At 41.5% G+C, this 13,966-nt stretch overlaps 1 protein-coding gene and 1 long non-coding RNA gene across 4 annotated transcripts in view; one reads left to right on the top strand and one right to left on the bottom strand.

The window, feature by feature from the left end:
- Nucleotides 1-13,966, bottom strand: part of LOC6052225 (protein obstructor-E) — a 124,074-nt gene that overhangs the window by 97,376 nt on the left and 12,732 nt on the right. The window lies entirely within an intron of this gene.
- On the top strand, nucleotides 3,534-4,578 carry LOC119769574. 2 transcript variants are annotated; one of them, XR_005278431.1, is made up of 3 exons: nucleotides 3,534-3,793; nucleotides 3,864-3,934; nucleotides 4,239-4,578. It is a non-coding gene; the product is annotated as an uncharacterized LOC119769574 (long non-coding RNA). The 2 variants fall into 2 exon arrangements; XR_005278430.1 differs by having other exon boundaries at nucleotides 3,539-3,793; nucleotides 4,242-4,578.

The raw sequence follows: 13,966 nt of genomic DNA, 5'->3' as shown, positions 1-13,966 counted from the left end.
TGCGTACTTTCAAATACCACTTCGGGAAAGTTCGCGTAACTACACTGCCTTCCGAACGCCCAAAGGCCTTTTTAGGTTCAAAGTTGTCCCTTTTGGCCTAAAAAACGCGCCGTTCACGATGAGTAGAGTTATGAATCTCGCAATTGGCTTCGATTTGGAGCCAAATGTTTTTATATATCTTGACGATATTGTTATCGCCACTGAAGACCTGAACGAACACTTCAGACTCCTGAATGAAGTTGCGAATAGGCTCAAACGTGCGGGTTTAACAATATCTGTTGAAAAAAGCCGGTTTTGTCGAAAGCAAGTGCGATATTTAGGCTACCTTTTAACTGAAAACGGCCTCGCGATCGATAGTGCCAAGTTAAAACCGATACTCAATTACCCGCGCCCGAAGACCATCCGCGAAGTAAGAAGATTAATGGGACTAATGGGATTCTATCAGAAGTTCATTCATCGTTACAGTCACGTGACTGCCCCAATAACTGATTTGTTGAAGAAGACCAAGAAGTTCCGGTGGTCTGAAGAGGCCGACAACGCGTTGAGTGAATTAAAATCAGTTTTAACGTCCGCCCCGTTTTATCAAACCCCGATTACTCGCGACCATTCTTAATCGAGACTGACGCGTCCCAGCTCGCCGTGGGTGCTGCTCTGATGCAAGAATTTGACGAAGGAAAACGTATTATTGGTTATTTTAGCAAAAAATTATCGAGTACGCAAAGGAAATATTCCGCGACGGAAAAAGAGTGTTTAGGAGTGCTTCTCGCCGTGGAAAATTTTCGACATTACATTGAAGGGTCGACATTCACCGTGGTTACCGACGCGAAAAGTATCACCTGGTTGTTCTCAATTTCCGCCGCGAACGCGAACTCTCGTTTGTTAAGATGGGCTTTAAAATTACAATCGTACGATTTTGTTATACAATACCGGAAAGGGAAAGATAACGTTCTAGCCGATTGCCTCTCGCGAATCGAGACCGTCCAGATCGTTGACCAAGACTACGTCGAACTCAGAAAGAACATTCAGAAAGACCCAGACAAGTTTAAGAGCTTTAGAGTTTCTGGGGAACGTATTTACAAATACATCGAAGAACCCGGAGCGTTTAGGGACAAACGATTTGAATGGAAATATTATCCACCTATGTCCGAACGAACCGAAATCATTCACAAAATTCACGATTCAGCACACCTGGGATACGACAAAACATTAAACAAACTCAGGGAAACCTATTTCTGGCCAAACATGCCTACCGAAACAAAGAAATTTTGTCGCGAGTGCATTCCATGCAAAACCGCGAAAGGAATCAACATAAATCCAACTCCAGCTATGGGTTCTCAAAAGAAATTCTGCGACCACCCTTGGCAATTCATAACATTAGATTATGTTGGGCCTTTTCCAGCGTCAGGTAGAAATAGAAGCACTTGTTTGCTCGTTCTAACTGATGTGTTTACTAAGTTCGTCCTTGTCCAACCTTTTAGACAGGCAACAGCATCATCATTAGTACATTTTCTAGAACAAACGGTATTTTTGTTGTTTGGTGTACCGGAAATGGTTTTATCCGATAATGGCACACAATTTTTGTCAAAAGAATTTTCCAAACTTTTAGAACATTACGGAGTTAAACATTGGCTTACACCTTCTTACCACCCACAGGTGAATAACACTGAAAGGGTAAACAAAGTAATAACAACTGCAATCAGGGCCACTTTGAAGGGAAATCACAAAACATGGGCGGAAAACATTCAACAAATCGCTTGTGCGATTAGAAATTCAGTACACGAATCGACAAAATATTCACCTTATTTTCTGACATTTGGTCGCAACATGATTTCAAATGGAATGGAATACGAAAATTTACGAGAAATGAACACACCAACTAGTACCACCCTAAGCGAACAAGAACGAGAAGAATTGTACAAAGAAGTACGTAAAAACTTAGTAGAAGCTTACCAGAAGCAAGCGAAATATTACAATACAAGATCTAACTCAAAAGCACCAACTTATGTTGTGGGAGAAAAAGTTTTGAAAAAGTGCACCTTATTATCGGACAAATCGAAAGATTTTTGCGCCAAACTTGGACCAAAATACGTCGAAGCTTACGTGAATCGAGTTCTCGGAGATAGTTACGAATTAAAAGACAAAGACGACAAAATTTTGGGCATTTTCCATGCAACTTTCTTAAAAAAGTTTTAAATGTACATAAAACAATCGAACTTATTGAAACTATGTTAGTAAATATTGCTACATTATTTTACCTAGCCTTAGAAATGTCGAAACGACACTTGCACATAAATTCAGCAAAATCTGCTTAGTTCTATATTAGTAAACAAAAACATTATTCACTATCGCTCACCATTTTCTTCATTCATAAATCGTTTAAGTTTAGATCCAACTTCCAGCATGTCGTGCATTCAGCCGTTGAGCATAAATTGCATTGATCAAATCCCTTGGGGCAGCATACATTTCATTCATCCGTTTCCGTATGTAGTATTGGTGAAATCTATAGAACGTAGTAGTAGGTGACACACACACTATAGCACAGCAGCGAAAAATCTTTCCGGCATTCCCTGCATTATTGATGTTGATTTAGTATGATAATTTATCTGTAAATAGACAGCAATCTAATCAATTTTAGGATAATCAACTATTTATACCGAATACTCTCCAGCTTTAGAGAATCAGGGGAAAAATTGCCAATTTTCCAGCTGAATTCAATTTTCTTAGTCCACACGCAGCACACGTTGTTTTTGAGGCACTCTTGTTTTGGTTATGACAGCTGATTTGACGTTGTCATTCCGGGACAGGGCTGTGTAAGGTTATGCTGTCAGTTTTTTTCGATGATTTTTTTTCGGCAGGGATGAACACGGTTCACGGCGAGGAAATCCGAGGTTTAATCAAACAATGTTTGAGAATAGGATTTTTTTTGTAAATTTTATTTTTCCGTAAAATTTGGTTTTGAAGCATTTTTGAAAATTTGGAGGTCGAACAAAAATTACCATTAGACTTATGATTAAGTTGAGGTGATTTTGTTCCGTTTGGAGGACAGTTTGATTGAAGTTTTGTCGATATTTTTGATCGATGTGAAGCAATCACTCTACTTTACCTTTTTAACTTCTTTCCTAAGATGGATATGATCCATTAGAAAATTTGGCAAACCAGTTTGCGTTGTTAGATTTGTTTATCGAAAAAGACATTGGTCGAAAGAAACTGATAGTATGAACATCTTTGGTGAAAGTAGCTCTAGTAATTAAGTTGTTATCTGAGAGAAATGAAGTAACTAAATTAAGTATACATAAGTTTTAGATAATAATTTCGGTTCAAGATCCCGTGCACAGTTAGTTTTTAGGTTATGAAAATTTGTTCAATTTTCAATTGAACAAATTTTCATAAAACGAAGTGGTGTGATGTAACGTGTTCCGTTATTTTGAATTATTATTTTTGAATATAAACTTAAAGTTTATTAAGAAATTAAAAAAATTGTTAATAAATAAATATAAAAAAAAAATTAAATAAATATCTAGATTGAGGCAACGCGCGTACCGGTATCAGACGAAGCGAGTGTATATTCACGACTCACGTTTCGTGGAATTTTATAGCAAATGGGATCTGTCACACTGAACGTTGGTGAGCCCGTCTCGGGTGCCGCCATATTCCGGGGACTCGGAACTTCGGAGGTTTCCTGGGTATGAGAGTTTCGGGTCTCGTTCTTTCTGCCAACGGAACGGCTGGTGATAAGAAGTGCGCGACGCGACTAGTGACTTTAACCTTTTGCCTTTGCCTTTTACCTTAATAGGTTAGTTGTACATAGTGCGAGTGTTCCTCCTAAAGATTTATTTAATTAAGTTTACTTTTTATTCCATTAGTGTTTCGTAAGTGAATTCTTGGATTTTTGCGTCCGCTTTCTTAAATACAGTTCACTTTAACATACAATAAGGTAACGTAACGAAACGAAAAAACGAAACTATTGGCACTACGCCCCCCGGGGCATGGCCTTCCTCTAACGTGGGATTTCTGCTCCAGCGCCTCTGACGAGACAGGAGAAACCGGGACCGACGTTTTACTTCACCATCCGATAGAAGCTCAGTGGATAAGGCGGGAATCGAACCCGCGTCTCATAGCATCATCGGGATCGGCAGCCGAAGCCGCTACCCCTGCGCCACGAGACCCAGCGTAACGGTAACGTAGTTTATTTGAATTAAATATATAATGTGAAATTAACATGAGTTCGCGTTGGACAGCAGCGTCCAATAAGACGCTTTTTGTATGGGCTGGAAATTTTTGCTGCAATTGCGAAAGCCCACGCCGGGTTTCGTACGCCGTCCTGAGGGACGTTCCTCTACGTTTTGGATCAGCCTCTCGGCGCGTCTTCGCCGCCATTTTGGTGACTCTACATTCCGTGACCGTGTGACGCTCCGGCCCGCCATCTTGGCAGTCAAACGGAGTCGTGGAAGTCCGTCAATTCCCGTTGGCAGAAAACACACACCGGTCGCCAATTGCCGGTCGTGAAAAGGGTCCACCACGTTACAACCCCCGGACCCTTCCGAGAGCCGTACGTAGTCAAATTGTCGTACACCCCGGGTCAGGAATCCTGTTGGTTTTAACTTAAAGCCTCCAATGGTGGGGTGTTCGTTTGCCTCCAGGACGAAGACCCAGTCCGGACAGCGCCCGACACTCCGTGTCCATCGCGCGTGAGCTGAGCTCGGCTCGCTCTTTATTGGCTCTGCGGAATTGTGCACTTGTGAAATCGGAAAGCTTCTACCAGAACATCGCATCAGCAGTTTTCGCCGGCCCTCGACGGCCGGGCGTCCTCGCGGCAGCATGTGCACCAACACCAACAAAACCCTGCGCAGGTATGTGAGAGACCCTTGAATCATGGCCATGTTTCCTCTCTCCCATTTCCCTTACCCACACAAACAATTGTCTAGCTCGAACTCTCGCGGTAGTTTTATGCTCCGGGAAATGGAATCCCGCAAATACACAGTGAAACCATGATTTTGCGAACATGAATTTATTTTCTTCCCCTCATGCGTTACCTTGAATAAATCTCTATGAACGTGCACTCTTGATAACCTTTTCGTTTTCGTTCTTTGAAATCATACCTTCCTTTCCCTAACTTTCCGTTGTCTGAAAGAACCAGAATCGAAGATCTCCGTGGTTCACTACCCGTTCAATTTGATAAGATCCCATTTTAGTTATTTTGGTAATTTCGTCTGCGTAAAAGCCGTATGCCGACTAACGACCCTGAGAGCTAATGTCGGGCAGCTAACACGACGGGTGGCCTCTTGTTTCGGCAAGAGTGGCGCATAAGCCACTGCGTTTAAAACAAAAATCTTCATAGCACGGTTAGGTCGGTTACAAGTTATTATGCCCAGAAGCGTTTTTCAAAAAATCAGCTCGCCTCTCAATGTATTTAACTGCTGTTCACTTACAACTGAATATGTCAAAGTGAAAGTACAAATCTACAAATTGATAAAATGCTTACGGAAGACTTAACAGATTTAAAGCAGCATTTGTTAAGTTAATCAAGCTATATCAAGAATTCTTCAGGCTTACTTAAAGTGTAAAGTCAAAAGCTTAATTAAAACTTCTAAACAAAATTCTTCATGATATCTTGAAGAATTCTTTAAAATATGTTTAATTTTGTGGAATGGTAAAACCTGTTGTATTTGGTGAAAGATGTAACAAATCGTTATTGCATTTGATAAAACTATTATAAAAATGCTTAAGAATCAAAGGCATTTGTCTTGCTACCTGGGTTAACATGTTAAGATCCAGTTTGTGACGATACACTACCTTCCTACTAAGCAATCGAATCCAGAAGGGAAAAGATCACCAGTTGTGTTGGTCCGAACCGGGATTGAACCCTGATCTACCGCTTACGAGTCGGAAGTGTTACCACTGGGCTACGTGGCTCGGTCAAATTTACGTAGTGTTTATACCAAAAAAAAATTGTAGGTGCATATTAAAAAAATTGTATCACAAGAAGGAATTTTCTCGAAAGAAAAAGCAAATACGAGAAATAAGATTTTCTTAGTAATCAAACCAATTTTCTCTTTCGTTAAATGACGCATTCACTAAGAGACCATACCTTTAAAAAATATCGGCATTTTTTTATCAAAACCGAACATAATGTTTACAATATTTATTTTCGTAAGGCATTTCAAATGGAATTTCCGGGGGAAAACCATTCGCACAGATCATTAACAACAATAGCAATCACCCGTTTTCGCATGAAATTGCCTGAGATGGACAATTGATTGATCCAATAAAGCTGTAATGCCGTAGAGCGTAAGCGCCTCGTTAAAAATGTAGGAATTTAATTTGATGTTACGGCACGAAGTGAAGCTGTCAGGGTGTTTATTGTCACCAGTGTGCACAATGTGCCGCACGGATCAATTCCAACAGCGACACCTGTCATGTGTGCATTGTCCCTTTGGTTATGTGTAATTTATGTAAATACCCAATTTACCCATTGCAACACGATTTATGTTTATTGTGTACGCATCAAAGTGCATATTTTTCATTTTGATTGAGCCAACACCAAACAATAATTTAATCAGCGAGAAAAATCCACAGAATTTCACTCACTTTACGCAAGTAGGACAATTTAAGTTTTCAATTTGCTGTGCTGTCCTGAGTCACTCCGGAAAATGCCATAATTTTCCATTCACCCAATAATCACACATATGTTTCTGACAGACGCACTTTTCTACCGTTCCGAGGAAAGGAAAACCCTCTTCACAATTTATCACTCAAGAAAGGTTTCCGTTTCCGGTCCGAGCAGAACACAAACAAAACAAAACAAAGTTAACCAGCAACACCCAGGCGGGCACAGATTTCCACCCCGTTGATAGTCCGACAAGCAGCGGTAAGAAAAAACAGAGCCGCCAGAAAATGAAGTTTTACGACGGAAACTCTAATGGAATCGTAATAACTTCTGTCAGAAAAATGGGGCCCAGATTTCTTTCCACCGCCCCCACACACACACGCCATGGTTAGACATTTTATTTTGGGTTGGTTATTTATTCCAACACATAATTTTTAGGGGAAGCCAAACCCACCCGCATTCGATGTATGCAAAATTTGTTGCCCAGGATGATTGCTTTTCTAGAGGTTTTTTTCCGAGGGGGTGGAAATAATGGGTGGCACATCCTAATCGAATTTGGAATTTGTTGCCACTTTATCTTAGTTCATGGGGAAAAAAGACATTGGCTGGAATGCTCAAACTGTCGCGTAAATCATACAAACAATCATCCAAAATTGGGAGGCAGAATGTGCAAGTAAAAAATTGCACAACAATTTCGGGTAAAAGGTGGACCTCTAGCAAATAAAATATAATTTTCAGGCAAACTGCTGGAAATCCGGTTGAAAACATTCCGATAAAAACGAATAAATCAAATTATTTTGATGTATTTGTTTAGCAATCGTTACTTCTATTCAGTCAACCTGTTTTGCAAAGTGAATCGTCCTATAAAAAAATCATTCCGGTGAGGTTTCCACGATTAACCCGTGCGATAAAATCTCGCCAAGTTCCGTGTTTCACCTGAGCTGCACATCAAGCGTACCATCAAAAGGACCGCAGCAAGTTTTCCCCGCAAAGTTGTAAAGTTGAACGCATTTGCCTGAGGTTTCTTGGTCATTCTTTTGTTGCACCCTTATTGAATCGCGTGAAGAGCGTTTAACCGAACAAAGTGATACCATCTAATATCACGAAAATTTCAATAGCAGTTCAGGCAAAAGAAAGTAAAAACTATTTTAAAGCTAAGTATAATTATTTTTGAAATTCCAGAAAAAGCCTTTGATTTGGTTTGTTTCCCCGCTTGAATGTAATTTGCCGTCAAGATGAGTGACAAGTTGGATAAATACGACAACATGTTTGGCAATTCCTAAAAACGCTTTTTGAATAGAATTTTATGTCGAACATTCATATGTTAAGTAAATTCACCGTTCAAAACAAAACAATATTGAAAAATGTTACTTTTCGATAAAAGTATTGAGAAGTTCAACTTTTCAGCACCAATTTCAGTTCTGAAAAGTAGGACTTTTTGGCACTGGTATTAAAAGGTATTGATTTTCAAATCTGTTATTTCTGATAGTTAAAAGTAGGCTTTTTTTTGTAGGACAGGAATGACAGGAAAAGTTGACAGTTTCACAGCAAGATTGCAAAATAGTAGTTTTTGCAATTCCGTCGTGAAACTACTTACTTTTCCTGTCATTATTGAACGACGAAATAGCCTATAGCAAATATAAATATCGAATAAGCAACACTTTTCAAAATAAATGCTGAAAAGTTCTACTTTTCAGCACTGAAATGGAAACTGAAAAGTTGAACTTTTCAGCACTTGTTTCAAATAGTAACATTTTTCAACATTTTTTTATTTAAACGATTTATTAACAAAATACATGAAAATTTTACTTAACCTTCCCTTGGTATTAAAAAAAAATCACACATAAGGTATTGGGGTCCTTTTCGACCCCAAACTTTAAAAAATCGTCAAAAATCCAGTTTTTGACCGATTCCGGTTCTTTTGGTCACAAACGAAAGCTTAGAACGTCCCCTTTCCGAAACCGACCTGGAAAACCGGATTTGGTCACTGTGGCCACCGGGAATCGGCTACAACCTAAAAGGACCTTTTGAGACACCAACTTTGACGACCTGTATCTCCGGCAAATTTCAACCAATCAGGATGCTCCGGGTTGCATTCGACAGGTATTTACCTGTACTTTGACCACAAATATTAATATCAGGGCCAGGTGACCTACCGGTTCCGGAAATCCGGAACATCCGAAAAGTTCATGTGTTCCTGTTTTTCACATATATGTGATACCAATACTCTCATGATAGTTGAAATTGATCCATAAAACTTACTTAAAACACAATACACGATTGCCAGAACCACTCTGGAGTGTTAGTGGCCACTTCCGGTAACCTGGAACCGGTTCCCGGGTACCCGATGAACGGCCAACTTGACTTTTTTGGTGAAAACCTATCATGTTGCACATCAAACTCCATGAAATTGAAAGATATGTCCATATTTGGCAATGCCGTTGTTCGCTGAGCCATCCTGGCCAATTTGGAACCGGTTACCGGTGGCCCCTTGGGGACACTTCCGGAATATGAGAGAAACCCTATCATCCGACATATCAAACTTCATAAAATTGAAAGATGTGTCAATTTACGGTCATGCCGTTGTTCGCTGACCCATTCTGGCCAATCTGGAGCCGGTTACCTGTGGCCCCTTGGGGACACTTCTGGAATATGAGAGAAACCCTATCATCCGACATATCAAACTTCATGAAATTGAAAGATATGTCAATTTACGGTCATGCCGTTGTTCGCTGACCCATTCTGGCCAATCTGGAGCCGGTTACCGGTGGCCCCTTGGGGACACTTCCGGAATATGAGAGAAACCCTATCATCCGACATATCAAACTTCATGAAATTGAAAGATATGTCAATCTACGCTCATGCTGTTGTTTGCTGACCCATCCTGGCCAATTTGGAACCGGTTACCGGTGGCCCCTTGGGGACACTTCCGGAATATGAGAGAAACCCTATCATCCGACATATCAAACTTCATGAAATTGAAAGATATGTCAATCTACGCTCATGCTGTTGTTTGCTGACCCATCCTGGCCAATTTGGAACCGGTTACCGGTGGCCCATTGGGGACATTTCCGGAAAATGAGAGAAACCCTATCATCCGACATATCAAACTTCATGAAATTGAAAGATATGTCAATTTACGGTCATGCCGTTGTTCGCTGACCCATTCTGGCCAATCTGGAGCCGGTTACCGGTGGCCCCTTGGGGACACTTCCGGAATATGAGAGAAACCCTATCATCCGACATATCAAACTTCATGAAATTGAAAGATATATCAATCTACGGTCATGCTGTTGTTCGCTGACCCATTCTGGTCAATCTGGAACCGGTTACCGGTGGCCCCTTGGGGACACTTCCGGAATATGAGAGAAACCCTATCATCCGACATATCAAACTTCATAAAATTGAAAGATATGTCAATTTACGGTCATGCTGTTGTTCGCTGACCCATTCTGGCCAATTTGGAGCCGGTTACCGGTGGCCCCTTGGGGACACTTCCGGAATATGAGAGAAACACACGTCAAGTAGGTTTCCCATACTGATGGGCTACATATTTTAGGGTGTAATGTTACACAGAATTTCATGAAATAACGCAAAATTTATTTTACACCCAGGCCTTTTACACGCAGCTGAATTACTACTTTATTTGCTGTGTACTGCACACATAATCTTTATAATTGCCTGGGGGCACGTGCTCCCTACCACTGCGCCTTCCCAACACTTGTGGGTCCTCTGGTTGTGGAGGGAGCACCAACGGTTCTTCCTCCACCTCAACCAGCGAATCGGCATCGCCTTCGACCGACTCGTAATCGCTAAAGTCCGACTCGCCTTCTTCGAGCTCAGCTTCCTCTTCAGTAGCTGGACCGACCTCGATACTTGGCACGATCAGCTCCATTTCTTCATCTCGGCTTGTCACGACGGACTTCGTCCTCTGGCTGTAGACCCTGTACGCCTTCGAGTTGTCGCTGTAGCCGACGAAAATGCAAGGTTCCGATTTCTTGTCCCACTTTCGTCGTCGCTCTTTCGGTACATGCGCCAAGCACTTGGTCCCAAACACGCGGAGATGCGACAGATCCGGTCGATCGGAATACTTGGGCAGGCCTTTCAGCAGCAAACTCGACACCCAATCATCGTCGACCTTGAAGCCGACTTCCGCCAGCTGGTTGCAGGTCACCATGACCTCGCTCACATACTCCTGGGTCGACTGGCAGATGATCTCCTCTACCTTCTCAGCTCCCACCAACCGAATCCCGGTCAGTTTTCTCAGGAGACCGATCCTCCGGTCCATGCTGAGGCAGATAGTTGCCAGTGCTTGCTCCGAGCTATCCGCGTCCACTTCCGGTTCTCCTTCTACAAGATCCCCTACGGCGCGCCAGGTTCGTTCCTTGATAAGGACCATCTTCGTGGCAAACGCCCAGGAATTGTAGTTCTCCGAACCACGCAGCACCTCCTTCACCAGCAGCGAAACGGAACTTCGAGGTAGCCTTGGACCGCCAGGTTGAACCGCCGCCACGCCTCGTCCAGCGCCAGGAACTCGGACTTCTTTGTTGGGGTGCGACTCTTTTTCGCCCCGGCCTGCCAGCTGATTGATGTCATTGTGACAGCGGTCGCCGATCTGTCATCCAACCGGATGCACTCGACCTGTGCTGTGACTCTACTCCCGCACTCGCGCCGGCAAGAGGATCAGGAGTAACCAATAAACGTTAGTCTTTATTCGTTCGTTATCATTTCTATTACTTTTGCGGAAACGCAACAGTGGCGACGAGGTCGTGAGTGACGACCGGCTTGTTTGTTTTTCTCGCGAAATCTGACTGCACAGTACCAAGCGACCACCACAGCTGCCACCATTTCGATCCTTCGCACTCTCCGGCTTCCGGGCGTCCCCGACCGGGATGGCGTTCGTCATGACGGACCACATGTCTCCGCGGGAAAGCAACGCTTCGATCTGGATATTCCAGGTTTATCAGTTCCGGCCATTCAGCTTCTGGATGGCGAACTTTACCACCATTTTCTCGACTTCCGGCACGGTACACAGAAAAAAAAGATGGACATGGTAACAGATTTTGTGTAGAAAAAATGTGAAATATTACATCAGAAAATGATGAATTGTCATCAGTTTCTGATGAATATTCATCAAGTTTACATTTTTACACATTTTTTAGAAAATATTATTCAAAAATGAGGTAATGTTCATCCTACCAAATTTTCAACATTCGAAAGTTCAACTTTTTTTTTGCTTTGTAGCACAGACAAACCAGTCTCTAGAAAACATCTCCCACTGCGTGAACAAAGAAAACCACGCGGTTTTTATTTTTAACAACCGCAACGCACTCCGGCTTCCGGGCGTCCCCGACCGAAGAAGAGGACAATCGTCGAGTCGTCAAGATGGGAGAGCTCCACCTCGGAACATCTCCGGAGGCCCATAACCATTTTGGGTTGGATCCAGCCCGATGGCAAGATTGTCAAATTGTATGTATGGGCCACGATACTCACATTGGTTGGACCGTGGACCCCGCTATTTGGTCGCTTTACCCCTCTGACGCTAAATATAGGGTAAAGGAGCCGGCAAATGTGCAATTGAAAAAAGTTTTTTTTTGTGAAAAATTATTTTAAATTTTGTTTTTGGTGAATAATTTTGAATATGTTTTGTCAAAAAATAAATAACTAGAAAAAATTAAATATTATCCAGCCTTTTGAGGACAAAGTCAATCGTTCACATTTTTTAATGATAACTTATTAACATATTTTAGTGTTAAATGTCAATATTCGAAGAGATAATGTCCAGCTTGTGACGATAAACTACTTTTCCTTTACTTAGAAATCGAATCCAGAAGGGAAACGATAACCAGCTATGTTGGTCCGCACCGGGTTCTTGACTCCCATTTACGAGGCGGAAGCGTTACCGCACGGCTCGGTCTTAACTAAAAAATTAATTAGACAAAAAATAACAATTTCAAATTACAAACCTAAATATTAAATAAACTTATTTTCTGATTTACTCATAAATGGCCCGTATACCCTATTTTGTGCAACCAGTTTATGGAGCTTTCACCCTATATGGACTGTCAAAAGTGAGGTTCACTTTTTGACAAGCTTGCCACCAGTCTGGTTGGATCCGATTAAATTGAAATATCAAATGTTGTGCCCAGTATCGAAAATCATAATCATGATTTGCATCAAACACTCGACATTTTTCTATGTGGGTGTTTCAAGGCCAGACATTTCTCGATGTGGGGTTTCTCCAATACTGTAACTGAAAATCGCACTTTGCCGAGTTCGTTTTTAAAAAAAAAAAATTTAAGTTCGTCAGCGATTACCAGCGATAAAAAAGGTAGATGGTTGAATTGAAAAATAGTATGTAGTAAATAGTTGAACTGAAAAAATAGTATGGGGATGAGCGGAAATGAACTAAGCACAGTGCATTTTTCAGTAACAGTGTAGGTTGGTTTGATATTTTTATATCAGGGAAAAATCGCTGAAAGGTCAGGTTGCATGTTGGACTTTTTCAAATGCCAAAAAAAATAAATATCTGACGGGAGAAGGATGCACTGCATAATTACTCGTCGTCTTGAGCCCATTTACAATGTTTTGCTTGATTAGGCTTTTGTTGGTGGCGCCTTGGAGTTGTTTGTTTACAGTAGTCTGATTTATTTACACTTGTGCAAACAACATTCGCCCACACCTTATATCTAAAACTTTGTTTATTTTCGAAGTAAACATTCGAAAGAAAAGAAACGTCACTTTAATATAATCAATTCAACAAAAAATATGTTAAAAGCTCAGAAATTCTTGAAAATTAAGAAGAGAAGTAGAATTAAGGAAAGATATTACTGAAATCGTGGAAAAAGTGCTCTTTTATGATTCTGTGTGGTACAAAATGCGTCCATTCAGTCGAGTGGAGAATTGCTTAATCTGGATCCTCGTCGTTTCTTGGAGGAAGTTAATCTTTGATTTGGTAAATATTCTGTGTTTTTCAATCACTTTGGGGAATTTATCAATTAAAGCAAGTCTTACCTTTTATGAAAGCCCTTGCCGGAGAATCGAATACAAAGCAACGGATGCTTATTCTGATCTTGTGTCCATTCACGATGATTCCATTCATGCCGACCTCCAGCATTTCGTCGACAAATGGGGACAGGAACGCACTAAGGTTCGAAGGTTTACCGCGGCCTTGATAGATACCTATGACCATGGGTTTGACGGAGGGTAGTTCGTAGATCCTAAATAAGATCGGCCAAAACTCGTCTCGGGAACTTTTATACACCGGCAAACCGTCCATGTTGATGATAATGGACAAGTCCATTGATTTGTCAACATTTGCAAAGAGGTTCTGGATGCATGTCGCCAAGCCGTTGTGCC

This window comes from Culex quinquefasciatus, chromosome 3, assembly GCF_015732765.1.
Source record: "Culex quinquefasciatus strain JHB chromosome 3, VPISU_Cqui_1.0_pri_paternal, whole genome shotgun sequence".
Taxonomy (NCBI): Eukaryota; Metazoa; Arthropoda; class Insecta; order Diptera; family Culicidae; genus Culex; species Culex quinquefasciatus.
Note: the sequence above shows the minus strand (reverse complement) of the source record. Positions and strands in the feature narration are given on the sequence as shown.